Source organism: Vidua macroura, chromosome 22 (assembly GCF_024509145.1).
Source record: "Vidua macroura isolate BioBank_ID:100142 chromosome 22, ASM2450914v1, whole genome shotgun sequence".
NCBI classification, from domain to species: domain Eukaryota; kingdom Metazoa; phylum Chordata; class Aves; order Passeriformes; family Viduidae; genus Vidua; species Vidua macroura.
The window spans coordinates 2229134-2244456 of NC_071592.1; the positions used below are offsets into that span (position 1 = coordinate 2229134).

The 15323-nt window shown below is 44.4% G+C and overlaps 1 protein-coding gene across 2 annotated transcripts in view; it reads left to right on the top strand.

Moving 5' to 3' along the window:
• The window catches only part of ABCG4 (ATP binding cassette subfamily G member 4), a 149958-nt gene extending 149727 nt beyond the window's left edge, over positions 1 to 231 (top strand). For both annotated transcript variants that reach the window (XM_053996978.1, XM_053996979.1), the window contains one exon: positions 220 to 231. The gene's annotated coding sequence lies outside the window, so the exon portion shown is untranslated. The remainder of the gene's footprint in view (positions 1 to 219) is intronic.
• Positions 232 to 15323: the final 15092 nt, after the last annotated feature.

Genomic DNA, 15323 nt, shown 5'->3' on the forward strand with positions numbered 1-15323 from the left:
AGAAAAGGGAGGAAAAAAAAAAAACAAAACCAAAAAAAACCTTTATTCCTGCCAGCAAGGATGGCAGGGAAACACAAACTGGATGGGAAACAGGCAGCACCTTTCCAGATTGTCTTCTTGGATGTCATAATTGCATTCCTCAAAAGGTGTTTGATGGAGAGGCAAGTGGATCTGCCCACCTATTTTATTCCAGCTCTTGGTGCTGGAGAGACATAAGAGCGGGGCTCTCGCAAGTATTCTCTAAAGGAATTTAAAAATACTCTAGGGCTGAGGACAATCTGCAGCTTCTGCTCAGAGGATGGGAGGGGGTGAAGGGAGAGCTGGGGAGTTGAAGATGGAGTTAAACATGCAGGTTAGCTCGGCTGCCAGGCTAAACCAACTCATTAAAGGGATTAGCCAGCAGCCCTGACTGGATTTAGGAGGGTGGCTGCTGCTATCAATAAGTAATCCTGCCTCCAATCCTCTCTGGTGGCTTGGGGAAGACAGGGAGCGGAGGAAGGGTGGGAGGGGAGGAGGGACACTGAGGAATGAGAGGGATAATTTAAGGGAAATGCTGGAGGCACTGAAAAACTCCTCCCTGAGAGGGCATGGCTTGCTGAGGAGTGAAATATTCCTTCTCCCTGTGCTCTGCTGAGGATCGTGGGAGCTCTGGAATGGGGCTCCACTGCCTCGCTCCGTACAACCCTCCAAGGCAGACCTGCTGGAGCAGGATTGTGCTGTTTGGTGACAGGGAGATTGAATTTTGATTAGCTCTGACACACTCTCTTATAACCTTTTCATTAGAAAATTACCTTTAATCGAAATTGTTCTGACACCTCAGCAGCGTTTACAGACTCTCCTGGTGGGAAGGGAGGGCAGGGAAATGGAAAGGTGCCTCTGTTTTTCTACTTGCATATTTATTAATCCATTTACAGCATAAGCCATCCCCTGTTTACCTACTGACCTATTTGCTGACTTGTCTGTCTGTTCCTCTGCCTGCAGTATCCATCCCAACAGGGGATGTCAGCTTTCTTACTCTGAATTAAAATATACTTCTCCTTTTTCCTGTGAAGTGCAATTTTTTTTGGAAGAAACACTGTTTTGGGGTGACTGCAATATTTCTTTCCAGTTTTGCCTTGAGAAGATAATAGTATAAAAGTCATGTTGTGACTTAAAATGAAAAATGAAGGTGTTCCTTTCTAACAGTGTTTCAAAACTGTGTTTCTGCTTTATCCAAAGGCATCTCTGCCTAATTTTTAATCAAAATTTCCACCCAGCTGATGGATGGATGGGTGTTGGAGGCAAAAGAAGCAGAGCAGGGATGGAAAATGTCTCCATGTTCTCATCTAGTATCAAAAACCAGCTGATACCATGTACAACACGCAGTAAATCCTGTCATCTCAGCCTTTTCCCAGATCTCTGTGGTGGAAAGGGAGACCAGGTGTGGGAACACGAGGAATAATAGTTATTTGTAGAGCTCTTTGAGATCCTAAAAGGGAAAACCCCGGAGAGATGTAAAGTATTATTAAAAGGACTGTAAGTTCTTTTCAGTTAAAGGGATAATAAATTCATTGCCCAGGAGATCTGGTAGTCAAAGTTGTGTGCAGAACGTGGTAAAAAGGGAAGACTTTGGGAGACTTTTGTGCACTGAGCAGGACAGTAAAGCCAGGCTTATCAAGTTAAGTCTTATCTTGGTTCAGGGTTAAAATCAGTTTTGTTGTTTCAACAACCCTTTCATAAAGCACTAAATGTGTTTGGAGCTTGAGAATTTGAGCAGTTTTTTGGTATTTAATCACATTTCAGTCAGGCATTTGGGCCTAATTTCTCATTTGAATTTTTTTTTTTCCCTTCCCAGATTAACGAGGCCTTTAGTACCTGCTATTGTCTCCCCACGAAGGCTTTTATCTGCTGAAGTCAAGTCACTTCTCAATCTCTGATAAACGGAAAGGATTGAGCTCTCTCTGCCACTCTCCAGGGAGGATGGATCAGTGCTCTCACCATGCTTTGCATTTGCCTTTGGTCTTTTCCAGGGAAAGCCCTGTCCACGCACCAGCCCTGCTCCAGTGAATTCCTGTTCTCTCTCAGAGCTCTCTCCCCGCTTTTTTTTTTGCCGTATTCCTCCCCTTAGATCTTCGGGCTTCCTGCAAATTTCATTAGGATTAATTTAATTCTTCATATCAAGATTATTGAGGGGAACTGAGTTCAAGGCTGGAAATGTGTTAAAGCTCCACTTGCGCCTCTCTCTCTTTCCAGTGTTCTCTCCTCCATGAAGAGTCCCTTCCATCAGAAATAGGATTGCTAATCCATTTACCACGTGCTTCACCGATATCATATAACACTAATTTTTTAATCAGAAAGTTGTGAGATACAAAGTCAAACATCTTACAACAGCTAAATATATTATATCTTTGCAGTTACCCTTATCAACCAAACTTGTAATCTCATCAAAGAATGAAATCAGATTTGACTGACAAGACCTATTTTCCATAAAACCATGTTGACTGATGTTAATTATATTTCTGCCCTTTAATTCTTTATCAATTGAATCATATATCAGCTTTTCTGATTACTTTGCCAGGGACAGATGTTGGCTGGCCTAGATTCCCTGCTCCAGCTATGAAACCCAGGCACCAGCTTTGCTTTTCCTGCTGCACTTCCTTTTCCAGGGAGCTGGGAAGGTGTGAGCTCCCACTGTGAGCATCCCGATCGACCATTCCCAGCCTATTTTCACTCTGCAAAGAGCACAAGGGCTGGGCTTTGTGAAGTGAGGGTTTGTGTAAAGTTGTGAGTCCCTTTCCCCGGGAGCAGGCACGTCCCTGGAATGCTCTGATGCTGCTGCAGCCTCTCCCGTGAGTTTGCAGACATCAGAAGCAATCAGCTCTCTCCTGCTGCCTGACACCGTCGGATTTTCCTGCATCTCCTGATAAGAGCCAACCTAGCATTTTACAACTGTATATCTGAAATTAGTAGCAGCTTAATCTCCCTCTGCTGGATCACTCAGAGGTGTAATTGTGCAGAAAAAAATGGTATTAAAATGCAGAACGCTCTCCTATACTTCTTCATGTTAAATCCCTTCTTCCTTCTATTCTTTCTTTTTTTTTTTTTTTCATTTTACAAGAGGGCTTTTACTTTTTGCCTTCCCCCCATGTGTGTGTCTGTGTGTCTTCATAAAGAGAATGAGCTGGGCACGCAGAGAGAATAATTTCTATTTCTACATAAATCTCAGAGATGAATACTTAAATTCAAGCAAAAAATACATTCTTACACCTTTAATTTCCTCTCTATGAAGTATAATGAAAAAGCCTGATTATTTTTAATTCTTCCCTTTAATAATTCAGCAGTGGAGTGATTTAAAGCTGGGGACGATAATTACCTTTTCACTTTCCTGGTAAATGGAGTTTTAATAGAAATAGAAGCTCAAATGCTGGAATTAATTCAAACAGGTCAGCATCAGGTCATCCATAGCATCTTCTGTATAAATCATTTATCTGAAAAATTACCTGCTTCTCAATTTCCCAGGAATCCCTACCCAGAGGCTACGTTTGAACAGAAGACTCAATGTTTATATCTTGTAAAGCATGAAGGAGGAAAAAAAATGTGCAATCCACATCATCTTGGAAGGAGGTTTTTTGTTTTTTATTTTTGTTTTTTTTTTTTTTAAATGCAAACGAAACTGCTGTTTGAAGGACAGGGAAGCAGGGCCTTGTCTAGATTAGGGAAATTCAGCTGTAGCTACAATAATGGTTGGCTGTGGAAGCTTTCCCAGATCCCATTATCTGAGCAGTCTGTGCTGCTCAGTCTATTTATCTTCATGCTACACCTGCTACATCTGCTTTAGAGGTGAGGGATGGAGGTGAGCAGTGTCATCTCCAGCTGAGAGCAGACCCCCGAAATAAGGAGTAGGCTCTAACTGCTGCCCTGTGAGCCAAGAACGTCTGCCAGGGAGAGGGGAAAATAAAGAAAAATATCTTTTCAGCCCCATCCGTGGAGGTGTGTTTTGTAAAAACAAGGGGAAAAAAACCAATCAAGGCAGGCTCCTGCCCTGGGGAGGGTGGTGACACTACAGGGCTGACGTCCCAAAGATTTTCCTGGCACTGGGAGAAGGAGAAAAGCTTCACTGAGATCCCCACACACTCCATCAATGTCCTGCTCTGATGGATTCAACCCCAAACCATCCCCGTGGGGTCTGAAACTGCTGAAACACCTCCCCTGAGCATTCCTGGGGCTGCTTCCAGCTGGGATTGATGTGCGTGGGCAGGGAGTGAGCCCTGCACCCCGCTGAAGTGGAAGGGCTGGGCCAGCAGCAGGGCTTGGCTGGAAGCAGGCAAAGCATCCGGGGGGTTAAATTTTTCATGAGAGCTAAACATAAACTGCCTCGTCTCTAATTAAGCACTGGGACATGGAACTTTAAAGCACTCCAGCTCTGATTCGCCACAAGTGTGTGGTAATGATTTCTTTTCAAATGTCAAGCAGTTTTGTTTCTATTTCCTTTCATAAATAATTGGTGCTGAGCCGGTGGCAACACCAGCATCCAGCTGGCAGCAGGAGCCTCGTGATGCACTCCTTGCATCCAGCCAGGCATGGGGCAGTTCCAGCAGATCCCAGGTGGGGAGAGAGGTTTTCCTGCTCCCACTGCAGGGAAACCATCACAATTTCCTTGAGGTTTCTGAATTTATCAGGTGGTTTGTTTTCATTAACAATAACCCAGCGTTCAGGGTGTGCTCGTGGCAGGGAAAGGTGGCTGCAAGGGTGGAGGGTGGCAAAATAAACGTGATTTTCTGCAGGAATAAGGGGGGGATTTAATGCCTGAGAGCCAAGAGAATCCTGGCTGGGATTAAACTAAAAATTTACACTAAAAAAGTGCCTGGGCAGCTGTGGTGTTCTAGCCTAGGGATCCAGGTGAACACTCCCCTTCCTGCTCAGTACAGCACGTCCTGGAGCCATCCCTGTGTGTTTCCTCTGCTCCACACCAATCTTTCTCTATCCATTACTGTTTACAGCCACGTATGATCCACCCTTGCCTGGGGAACTCAAGCAAATGATTGCATTGCTGGGCTCCCCAGCCCTGTCTGTAAATACAAACACAGCTTCCAGCAATGACCCAGCTGTCATCAATTCAAGGGGATCAAACTGATGGCTTTTTTTTGGGGGGTGCTGCTTAAAATGCTGCAGGGGTGCTGTATGTCATGGAAATGTTCGTGGCAGGCCCATATTTGCTGTCAGATGCCCTAATGAGAAGTTAAATATTATCCTTTTTTGCTTTCCCTCCTTTCTGCTGTATTGGCAGTGCTATTAAAAAAAAAAAAATGTTTCAGATATGTATAAACTTTGGGAATCAGATCTCCTTGGAGAAAAGTGACCTGCTAAGGGACATCACTGCAGTGATGGAATTGATCTCCTGTCTGTCTTTCAAAGGAGTGTTTCAGATTTCTCAGGCCCATCCAGCCAAGGAAGGCAGATGTTTAAACCCTGATTTCGCTTGCCTCTTGCTGCATTCCATATTTAGCCCCAGAAATATCTGAAGTGGTCATGCTGCCTATCTCAAGAGGGAAGGAAGAAAATAAATCAGACAAAATAGAAGCTGGGTTGTTTGCTCCAGGCATGTTAAAGAAGTGTGTGTGTGTGTGTGTGTGTGTGTGGCCTCCTGCCTCAGCTGTGGGGCAGTGCCACGGCTGATCCCTGTTCCTGGCTCCCATGTGTCCCATGGCCCTTGGGGACAGCCAGCTTGCACTCTCTGAGGTCACTGACGACAGAGCCCGGTGTCACAGGAGTCTCACTCACAGATGCACTGTATGTGGATCTAAATAGAACTAGAAATAGATATAATATATAGAATATATTCTATACTATATATCGATACTATATATCTTTTATATATAGTCTATATATATTCTATCCATATAGTATATATAGTCTATATATAGTATATATATTCTATATATACTATATATCTTCTATATATCTTCTATACTATATATATCTTATATATATTTTATATATATAAAATATATAAAAGATATGTTATATATAATATCTATATTATATATACTATATATAATTATATATATAACATCTCATATATAACATATAACATATAACATATAACATATATTATATAATATCTTATATATAATATATAATATATAATATATAATATCTTATATATAATATATAATATATAATATATAATATATAATATATAATATATAATATATAATATATTATATAATATTATTATATAATATATATTATATATTATATAATATATATATTCTATATGTATAGAATACTATATATAGTATATATTTTATATATATGCTATATATATACTAAATATTTTTTATACTATATATATTTAGTGTATAATCTATAAATAGAACTATAAATACATTCACACTTGTGTGTGGAAGTCTCTGCATGCCCTGTCTGTAGCTCTGTCTCTCCCCATGCACATGTGCCTGTCCCGTCCCCTCCAGCCCTTCCTGCCGGGAGCAAGCTGGAGCCATGCAAGGGATGCTCCTCTTTCCCAGAGCCTTTCCCTGTGCTCTGGCTTCCATCCTCCCTGGCTCCCAGCTGGTGCCTTGCACAGACAGCCTTTCCCCCTCTCCCTTTCAGGAGTGATGTTTATGGAGTCTCACACGCAGCCGCTCTCCTGCATTTTTCATGGAGCTGCTCTCTGGGGGCGGCGCAGGCTGATAATCAAACAGCACCCGAGCAGAGATTGCTGCAGCTCCCTGCACAGCTGCTCATTACCCTCCTGTCCCTGCAGCAGGCCCTGACAGCTGCCAGATCCCCAGATTTCACTGCCCCGTGCTCTGTTTGTGGGATCACACCGGCGCTGGATGTCCCCGCCTGCCTCTGAGCAGAGGTGAGACCGAGCTGTGTGCAGCACCCAGGGGTGTTCCTCTGCTCTGGGGAACCACTGCTGCAGAGACCTCACTGCTTGTGTTCCAGCCTCCTCCTCCTCTGGTCACCCCAGAGGCTGGATTTTTCAGTGCTGGTCTCAGATAGAGGTGGAGCGGTCAGAAATATAAACCAAACAACGTTGCCTCAGGGCTGCCAGTGCCGTACAGTGCAGAGCTGATGTTTATTTCTTGGTGTGCTTTCCTAGATCAAGGCAAAGCTGGGTCCAAGAACTTCTCACTTGCCCACTCCCTCCAAAACCACCTTTCCCAGTCCTTGCCGTACTGACACGAAGCATTCCATGGCTTCTATGCCAGGAGAGCTGCTCCTGGTTATAGGGTATGAAAACAGCTGCTTGAACTCCTTTATCCCATGGGATAAAGGGCCTCTGGAATGCTGTGGGAGATCCCTGGGGCTGTGGGACTTTGTGGTGTGAAGGAAGAGAGGAGCAGGCTGTGAGCTCTGAGACTAACAAGAGCATCTGTTTTCCCCACCCCTTGCTAGAAAGTTGCCCTTCGCTTTTTTACTTTATTTTTGTGATGAATTGAATTCTCTGGGTGAGAAGAAATGAGCTCCATGCTATGGAAAAGTGGTGAAATCTGAAAAATCATATTCTTGGTTCTCTCCCTGCCTGAACAATGTGTGGACCTGCACACCATCAGGGCTCCTGGTCATACCCCATCTCCTCATCCCTCCCCGGAAATAAAATAAAAGAGAGGTAATTTATGAGCACTGAATAATTCAAGGGACTTCCATGCCCTGCTCCTTTTCTTGTTGTTGCCCCTTGGGAGAATCCACTCCCTGCCACACACGGGGGGTCTGGGAGAGGGGGAGCCTCTCCTGGGACACACAAACGTTACACATTTTCCTTTCATCCATCCTTCCCCCTGGCCATCTCTCCCTCTGTATAAACATCTCCCTTCCCAGGCAGCCCTTTCCACACTTTGTTTTCCCTGCCTTGCACACACACCTCAGCCTTCCTGTGCCATCCTCCAGCCTCCCTCAAGAGCACTCCATTTCAATAGGAGATGGGACCTGGGAATTTGGCTTTAATATTTCATAAGCTTCCTTCTAAGATGTAAAGCATATTTATGTTATTTGCATCAACTACCAAGAAAAATACTGCCTTTGGTTTTGCAGGCAGATCCTTACCTGCTGCCCACTTTTCCAGGGCAGAGCATAAAACCCTCAATTTATTCAAAGGAAGCCTTTCTCCTATTTACATTTATATTGAATAATTTAAAACAACTTTCTCCACTTCCATAAATTCTTCCTTGTAGGATGGGAGAACCTGTCCATGTCTAAGGAACACGTTCCTAAGGAAACCTCACAGCACACAGAGATTCCTGCAGACCTGATGGCATCTAAGGGATCATCATGCTGAGCTAAAAATCACCCCTCTCTTTCCAAATTCTGTCCTTGCCTCTTTTGCTGTGTCTGAAGATGGGCTAGAAAGAGATCAGCACAAGCTGATGGGGGAAACAAACCCAGTTTCAACAATTTTAACTCTGGAAAAAGCTGGCAGGGTTCTGCCTGAGGAGTTTTGGAGCTGAGCTCCTCCCAGCAGCATCCAGGGAGGCAGCTCATCAGTGGTGCCAATCTGTGATAATCAGGGAGTTCATTTAAACCCACTGAACACCACTTCCCAACTTTCATTTCCTCTCTCCTTGGGCATGTTTAGGCTCTTTGTCTCTTATCTCTTTCTAATCATTTATATTTTCATCACTTTCCCTTCCTCAGGGTTTATTAGGCAGTGTTTTCAGAAGTTTGTTTTTTTTTTCTGCTGGATCCAGAGTTAGTGTTGTTATTCCACACTGGTGTCCAGGTGCATTGTCCATCACTTAGGCATGACAGCAGAGAAAAATGAATTGAGCTCTCACACCCCAACAGATGGGTGAACATCCCTTGGAAGACTGAACACGAACAACCAGAGAGGAACATCTCCAGTGACTCTCAGTACAGCAGTGAATCCAGATGAATTACCAACAGAGAGAGTGGGAGCTTAAATAATGTCTAATTTCCTAATTTCAGAACTGTCTCTATCACTCTCAAGGCTCCAAGTTCTTTCCCAGCACAGAGAGTGACTCAAATCTTACCATGTGCCTGGGACAGCTGATTTTTTTTTTTTTTACCTTATTTTAACAGATTATTATTCTAATTTCTTTAATCTGTGCCAATCTCAGGCTCTCAGTGCAGCAGACAGAGGCTGTGGAGCAGTAGCTGGATCTTCTGTGGCTGGAAAAACCTCCTGATGCTGAGCGGCGATTGTGGATTTGCCCGGGGGAAGCCAAAGGAGTGGAGGAAGGTGCTTGGAGCAGACAAAAAGCGGTGGTAACTCATCCATGCACGATCCACGGCTCCTCTGGGGCAGGAACCTGCAAGTGTTAGGCATATATTATGTGTTATATATATTCCATAATCCAAACAAACTGCGGGGAATGCCGTCCTCAAATTGCTGTGAATTAGGAGCCATTCAAATGCAGCCCAAAGCACTCGTGAACTATTTGGGTAAATACTCTTTTGATCTGGTGCTGACTTCATTAGAAACACAAGAACCTAATTTCTGCTTGCAGTAAAACCAGAGCAAGATGTTGGCAAATCAAAGCTGATGGAGTAACAGAAGTGTTCATGTTTTAATTGAATGTGGAATAAATCCACCTGCATATAATACCTCCCCAGAACATTCCCCCTCAAAGATAGCTTCCTTTTCTATTTTTTTTTCAGTCATTACTAGAATTTAAAGGTTAGAGATTAATTATAATGGTAATATTGCCATTTATTTTACTGCCAGCTGTAGTGGGAGAATAAATCTAGCTTGAAAAGAAATCGTGAGCACTGTCCACACTTAAAAGCTTGTGATACTGCCTCTGTTTTAATGAAACATTATTGACTGATTCTATTGAATTTGGCAAAAACCCCTCCCTTGCTGCTTCCACTGCACCGAGGCACAAATCTTGGAAAAACAAGATCTTGTTTAAACAAGAGTTCAGCTCCTGGCATCTATCAAAGTGGAGCATCAGGAAAGAAAATGAATACCTCTTCCTTCCTTTATCTTAATCCAAAATGTTTCCATTCTTCCTTTTTTTTTTAGCCTTTATTTCTGTGAAATCCAGCGAATGCTGCAGGTACCTCCTGGCTGTGTTTTATGTTTAAGGGCACAGACACCCATTTAATTAACTCCATAACTGTGTGGTTAGTGCTGGCCTTGGGATTGCACAGTAAGCAGCAGAGATAGATTAAGGCAGTAATTTCATGGCTATTTCTGTCTTTCCCCAGTGCTGGTTGCTCAGGGACAGATTTAGATGTCCTTTAGGAAGTTTAAAATTAAGGAAAACCTTTTTTTTTTGGATCAAGGAGAGATCCATCACCATTTCTTATGGAGGTGCAGAGGCTGGAAGGTGCCTGGTGCTCCCACAGGGGACAGGGATGGAGGGATATGATCAGAGAAAGTTGGGAGAAAAGTCCCCCAGCAAACCTAGGCCTGGGAAGAGGAGAAATAACCTCTTTATTCCCTGTCTTAACACCTCTTTTGCTTCTTGCAGGATCCCTGCTTGCATAATTGCCTCCTCACCATAGCCTAGATGGAATTATCTTCATCAGAAGGCATTCTCAGAACTAGAAAGAAACATGTCCCATGAGCTGCTGGCATTTGGAGCTGGGGTCTACAGGAAAGCTCAGCCTTTCTGCAGTGAACAAATCCCACACAGAAGGGCTGCAGAGCATGAAGCTCTTGGCTTTATTCACTCAAACTGCTGATATGTGATGCCCACAGAACAAATTGCCCATTAATTGGGTAAATTGTGCCAGGAAATGACAACTTCTCCTCTCCCAGCTCTCCTGGTCCACCTCAGCTGGTGCATCAGGACATTGCTTGAAGTTTGAGTGGTGTCAGGACTTAAAAGACAACATGCTGGAGCAAAAGGAAAAGCTGGGATCGCTTGGCAAACACTGCTCTTTGGATGAACCTGAGCAAATCCAGGATGAGATTCAAGGCTGAGACCCACTGGTGGTTTCCACTGGCTCTTCAGTCTCTCTTCACTTGTGAGAACATCTGGGATCCATATGGCACCAGTGGCACTTGCCACAGCACTGGAAATTCTGTTTCAGCAACCAACATAAAATCTTCTTTCTGGATACTCTTCACAAAGACCCAAACTGTGATATCCTCCAAGCACCAAAGAGGGGCCCATTAGAGCACTTGGGTTTGAGCACTTGAAGCAATTATTCATGTTCACCCAGCTCCAAACAGCTACCAAACACCATGTGTTTTTCCTCAGTGTTAATAAAATCCTAAATGATTCTTCATTAAGAAGCCCATTAAGACAACTGCAGTTTCCTCAAAGCTCATTAGAAGATATTCTCACCACTAAATTATCACACTGGAGTTTTATAGGAGGCTGAGGAAAGATGCCCTATTGTGATTAATTCATGATAGATTTTCCTCTTCTCTGCTTGCAGTCTGCTCCCCAGGCTCAGCTTTGCTGTTTCCCAACTTTGGGAGGATAAAACTGATCCTTGAGCTTGGCTTTGTGGGAGAAACAACCCAGAGCTGATCCTGCCATCCCTATTTGTGCAATTTTCCTTTATCTCATGGCCTGTCCAGTGCACAGAGCGTTCCTGCCAGTCTGAGCTAGGATTAGGATCAAGGGCAGCCCTTGCAAGGCAAAAATCTGAGGACAAAGTGGTGAAAACAACAGCAGAAAACAGAATCATTGAGGCCATGCTGGATCAGTGCTCTCCTCACTCCAGGTTCTCCTGAACCCAGTGGGAAGCTCCAAGAGCTGGGGATCACTCAAGTGTGGGAACAGAGGCCACTGTGACAAAACAGAGCTGCTCACATCTCCCACTGAGTATTAAAATCTCATTTTATGGTACATTATACACTTGGCCTTTTGAACAATCAGTGGCCATAAATGGTGTTTGCATCCTGGAGCCAAATCTGGGGAAAGAACAAGAGATAATCTGTCTGGCTGGGAGGATGGAGTGGGAAGGGCCAGCAGTGCACAATTATTTATGTCCACTCAGAGACACGGGGAAATAAAATGCATTAAGAGGGCTGCCAGGCCCTCCTCAGAATGGGGCTTTAAATGATATTGATGTGGTGCTAATGGCTGCACGGTTTGTCTTCTCTGTATTGCATCTCAGGGCTTGGAGCTGGCACTTGGAGAGCCAGTTTAGGCACAGTCGGTCTCTTTAGGAGGATTTATTTCTGGGGATTTGGAGCCTCAAAGAGCTGCAGAACCCGTTTGACCCAACAAGAGGATCAGGGAGGTGTCAGGAGTACCCAGCCACGGTGCCACTGCTTTCACTCACACCTCATTCACCAGCCAAGGGTCGGGAATCCTTAAATCGGGATTTTTTCCCTGAATAAGAAATGAAGAATGAATCTGAATAATATCCCTGTCTGAGGATGACCCTTGGCAAGGGGCTTTGAGGCTGGCAGCGTGTCACACGCTGCCCCAGAATGTCACACACTGCCCCAGCAAGGCTTAAAATCCCCAGGGTTTTGAGCCAGAAGTCCTTAAAGAAGCCGCATTTTTTCAGGTGACAGAGGAAACTTTGTCCACTCCTCCAGCCTGTGTGGCTGCCTTGGAAATCTCCCACCTCCAGATAAAACCTCCTCATATGTGGCCTATTCCTTTCAGCTTTAATCTCCTCCGGAATCAGCTATTAAATCAAGAGTGTGTGTGTGATTATCTTTGGAGGGAAAGGTGCAGGGTGCAGGGTTTGAAGGCAAGCAAGAGCTGTTTATTCATTCCTCCTGCAGCTCCAGCAGATCCTGGCACGGAATTAAGGGAGGAAGGGCAGAGCTGCGATTTGTTGGCTTGATCTGACAGCCACTTTTCAGATCTGGATCAGAAAGTTATAAAGGAAGTTTTAGAAGTGCCTGCATTTGGGTTTAGCTCTATGGAGGAGAGTGTTGTTTTTCACTCTGCTTTCAAGGAAGAGTTTTTAATGCGTCAGGGCAGTTTTTAAGGATTCAATTCATTGTGGCACCGACTAAAGCCAGCTGAGAGCAGAGAAATATGCTGTGCAAACACAGTCCTTCCCCAGAGGGCTCAGAGACTCTGATTAATTATTAAGAATAATTGAGGAAATCATAGAATCCCAGGATGAAAGCCTGGCCTTGGAAACTCCCAGGGATGGGGCAGCCACAGCTTCTCTGTAACCTGTGCCAGGGCCTCACCACCCTCCCAGGGAAGAGTTTCTTCCCAACATCTGATGTAAATCTCTCCTCCTCTGGTTTAAAACTGCTCCCCCTTGTCCTATCACCGTCTGCCTGTGTGAGAAGTCACTCTCCATCTCTTTTATCTCAACCAGTGAGTAATGAATCACAGCAATGGATGTGTGGAATGCTGTTATTTCCTAATTCACTTCCTTCTGGTGCAAACCCCCCCTGAGATCAGCTGAGTGGAGCTGCTGAGGTGTCAGAGGAGCTGTGGAACCCCGGCAGTGCCCTGGGGAAGGAATGCACTCCACTATTGTGAATGCAGGAGAACCTGGTGGGAAGAATTGGTGATGTCTGACTCCAATTCAGGAGGCTGAATGATTTCTTTATTAGAACTGTGCTATAATCCATTAATATACTATTTAAAGGAGATACTAAAACTACAAACCTACTTGTTCTAACTGCCATATCTAACTCACAACTCGTGACCCTCTCTGAGAGCCCAGCCACAGGTGGGTTGGGTTGGATTGGATTGGATTGGATTGGATTGGATTGGGTTGGGTTGGATTGGGTTGGATTGGATTGGATTGGATTGGATTGGACTGGATTGGATTGGATTGGGTTGGATTGGGTTGGGTTGGATTGGATTGGGTTGGGTTGGATTGGATTGGGTTGGGTTGGATTGGGTTGGATTGGATTGGGTTGGATTGGATTGGGTTGGATTGGATTGGATTGGATTGGGTTGGATTGGGTTGGGTTGGATTGGATTGGGTTGGGTTGGATTGGATTGGGTTGGATTGGATTGGGTTGGATTGGATTGGATTGGCCACCAGGCTCAAACAATCCTCACCAGAATCCAACCAAGCAATCACCCCAGGTAAACAATTCTCCAAACACATTCCACATGGGAAAAACAAGGGGCAGAAATAGAAATTGTTTTCTCTTTCTTCCCTCTGTGCTCCTCAATGAAAAAATCCTGAGAGAGACAAGAATGTGCCTGCCACACTCCGCTTGTGCCTGGGGGAGTTTCCAGCCTCTGTTTCTTCAGGGAAAACCTTCTCCAGGTGTCCTGGGCAAAACACAGCCAAGAGCATTGGGTGGCAACTCAGAAATGCAGGCAGGAGCCAGCCAGGCCGTCTGGGCAGTGCTGAGCGCGGGGCATTTCCCCCCAGTCTCTCTCTCCCTACAAGCAGAGATGATTATTTCTCCAAAGTGAACATCCCTGATAGGAGCTTTGCCTCTGATCACGAGGCAGCTGCAAAATTGCTTTCAAATTGTTCCACAATTGGGTTTTGCCTGTGAACTCCTTGGTGGAGTAAGACATGGGAAAAGCATTTGGGAAGGAGGGAGCAGAGAGGAGGCCAAGGGGTTGGTACTGGGGAGAATGAAGGGTGAAGGGTGGGTGAAATATCCTATTTTCAGCAGGAGCTCAAGGGTCACAGCAGAAGGGGAGGGCCCTTTTGCCTTCCAGAGGGAGAAGCAGGGCCTGGCTCTACAGGAAGGCCAAAACCTTTCACATTTATGGTTAAAATAAGATTTTTTTTGCAGGGCACACCCAGCCTGGTGTTTTTTCTCCAGCAGTGAGAGCAAAAGAGGCATCACAGGCACTGTGCAAGTGTGGAACGGAGAAAGAAATGAAACCCTCCAGGTGAAATTGTGTCCTCTGAGAAGTGAAAAGTAATTTTTCTACTGACTGCATCTGACCACAGCTCTACTCTCCCCCATCAGCTGCCAGGCCTTGGTTAACTCTGCTGCCAAGGTATCTCCTTGCAGTGCAATAAAAATAAAATACTCTCTGATCCAGCCTTCCTGATAGCAGTGACTTTGTTTAAGCAACTTTATAATGAACCCTAGCTCTCCTCCCAATAGATGCCTTTGCTATAATATCCTACAGTAACAATGGGCTAAAATAAATCAGCTTTTACAAACTCATAAACACAAAGAAGGGAATGTAAACCAATTTCTGATCTAGTTGAGGTGCACTGAGATTTCACAGAGTGGCATGAAGCTTGAGTGGATTCTGAAATTGCTCTTGAGCCTGAGAATTTGTCTCTCCTTTCTCTGCTGTGCCAGCAGAGATGTTGATCTTAACCCCTTGAAGGCTGGCCTTGAATTCACCTTTTTTTTTTGGTGTCTTTACCTGTCTACAATTAATTTCTATATTGGTTCTTGAGATACAGAGAAATCAAGGTGCTGAATGCTCAGAGCCTTTCACTGACCAAAAATTTAACAGTTCTTGGGAGAAAGGGGCATCTGGGACAGAGACATTGTC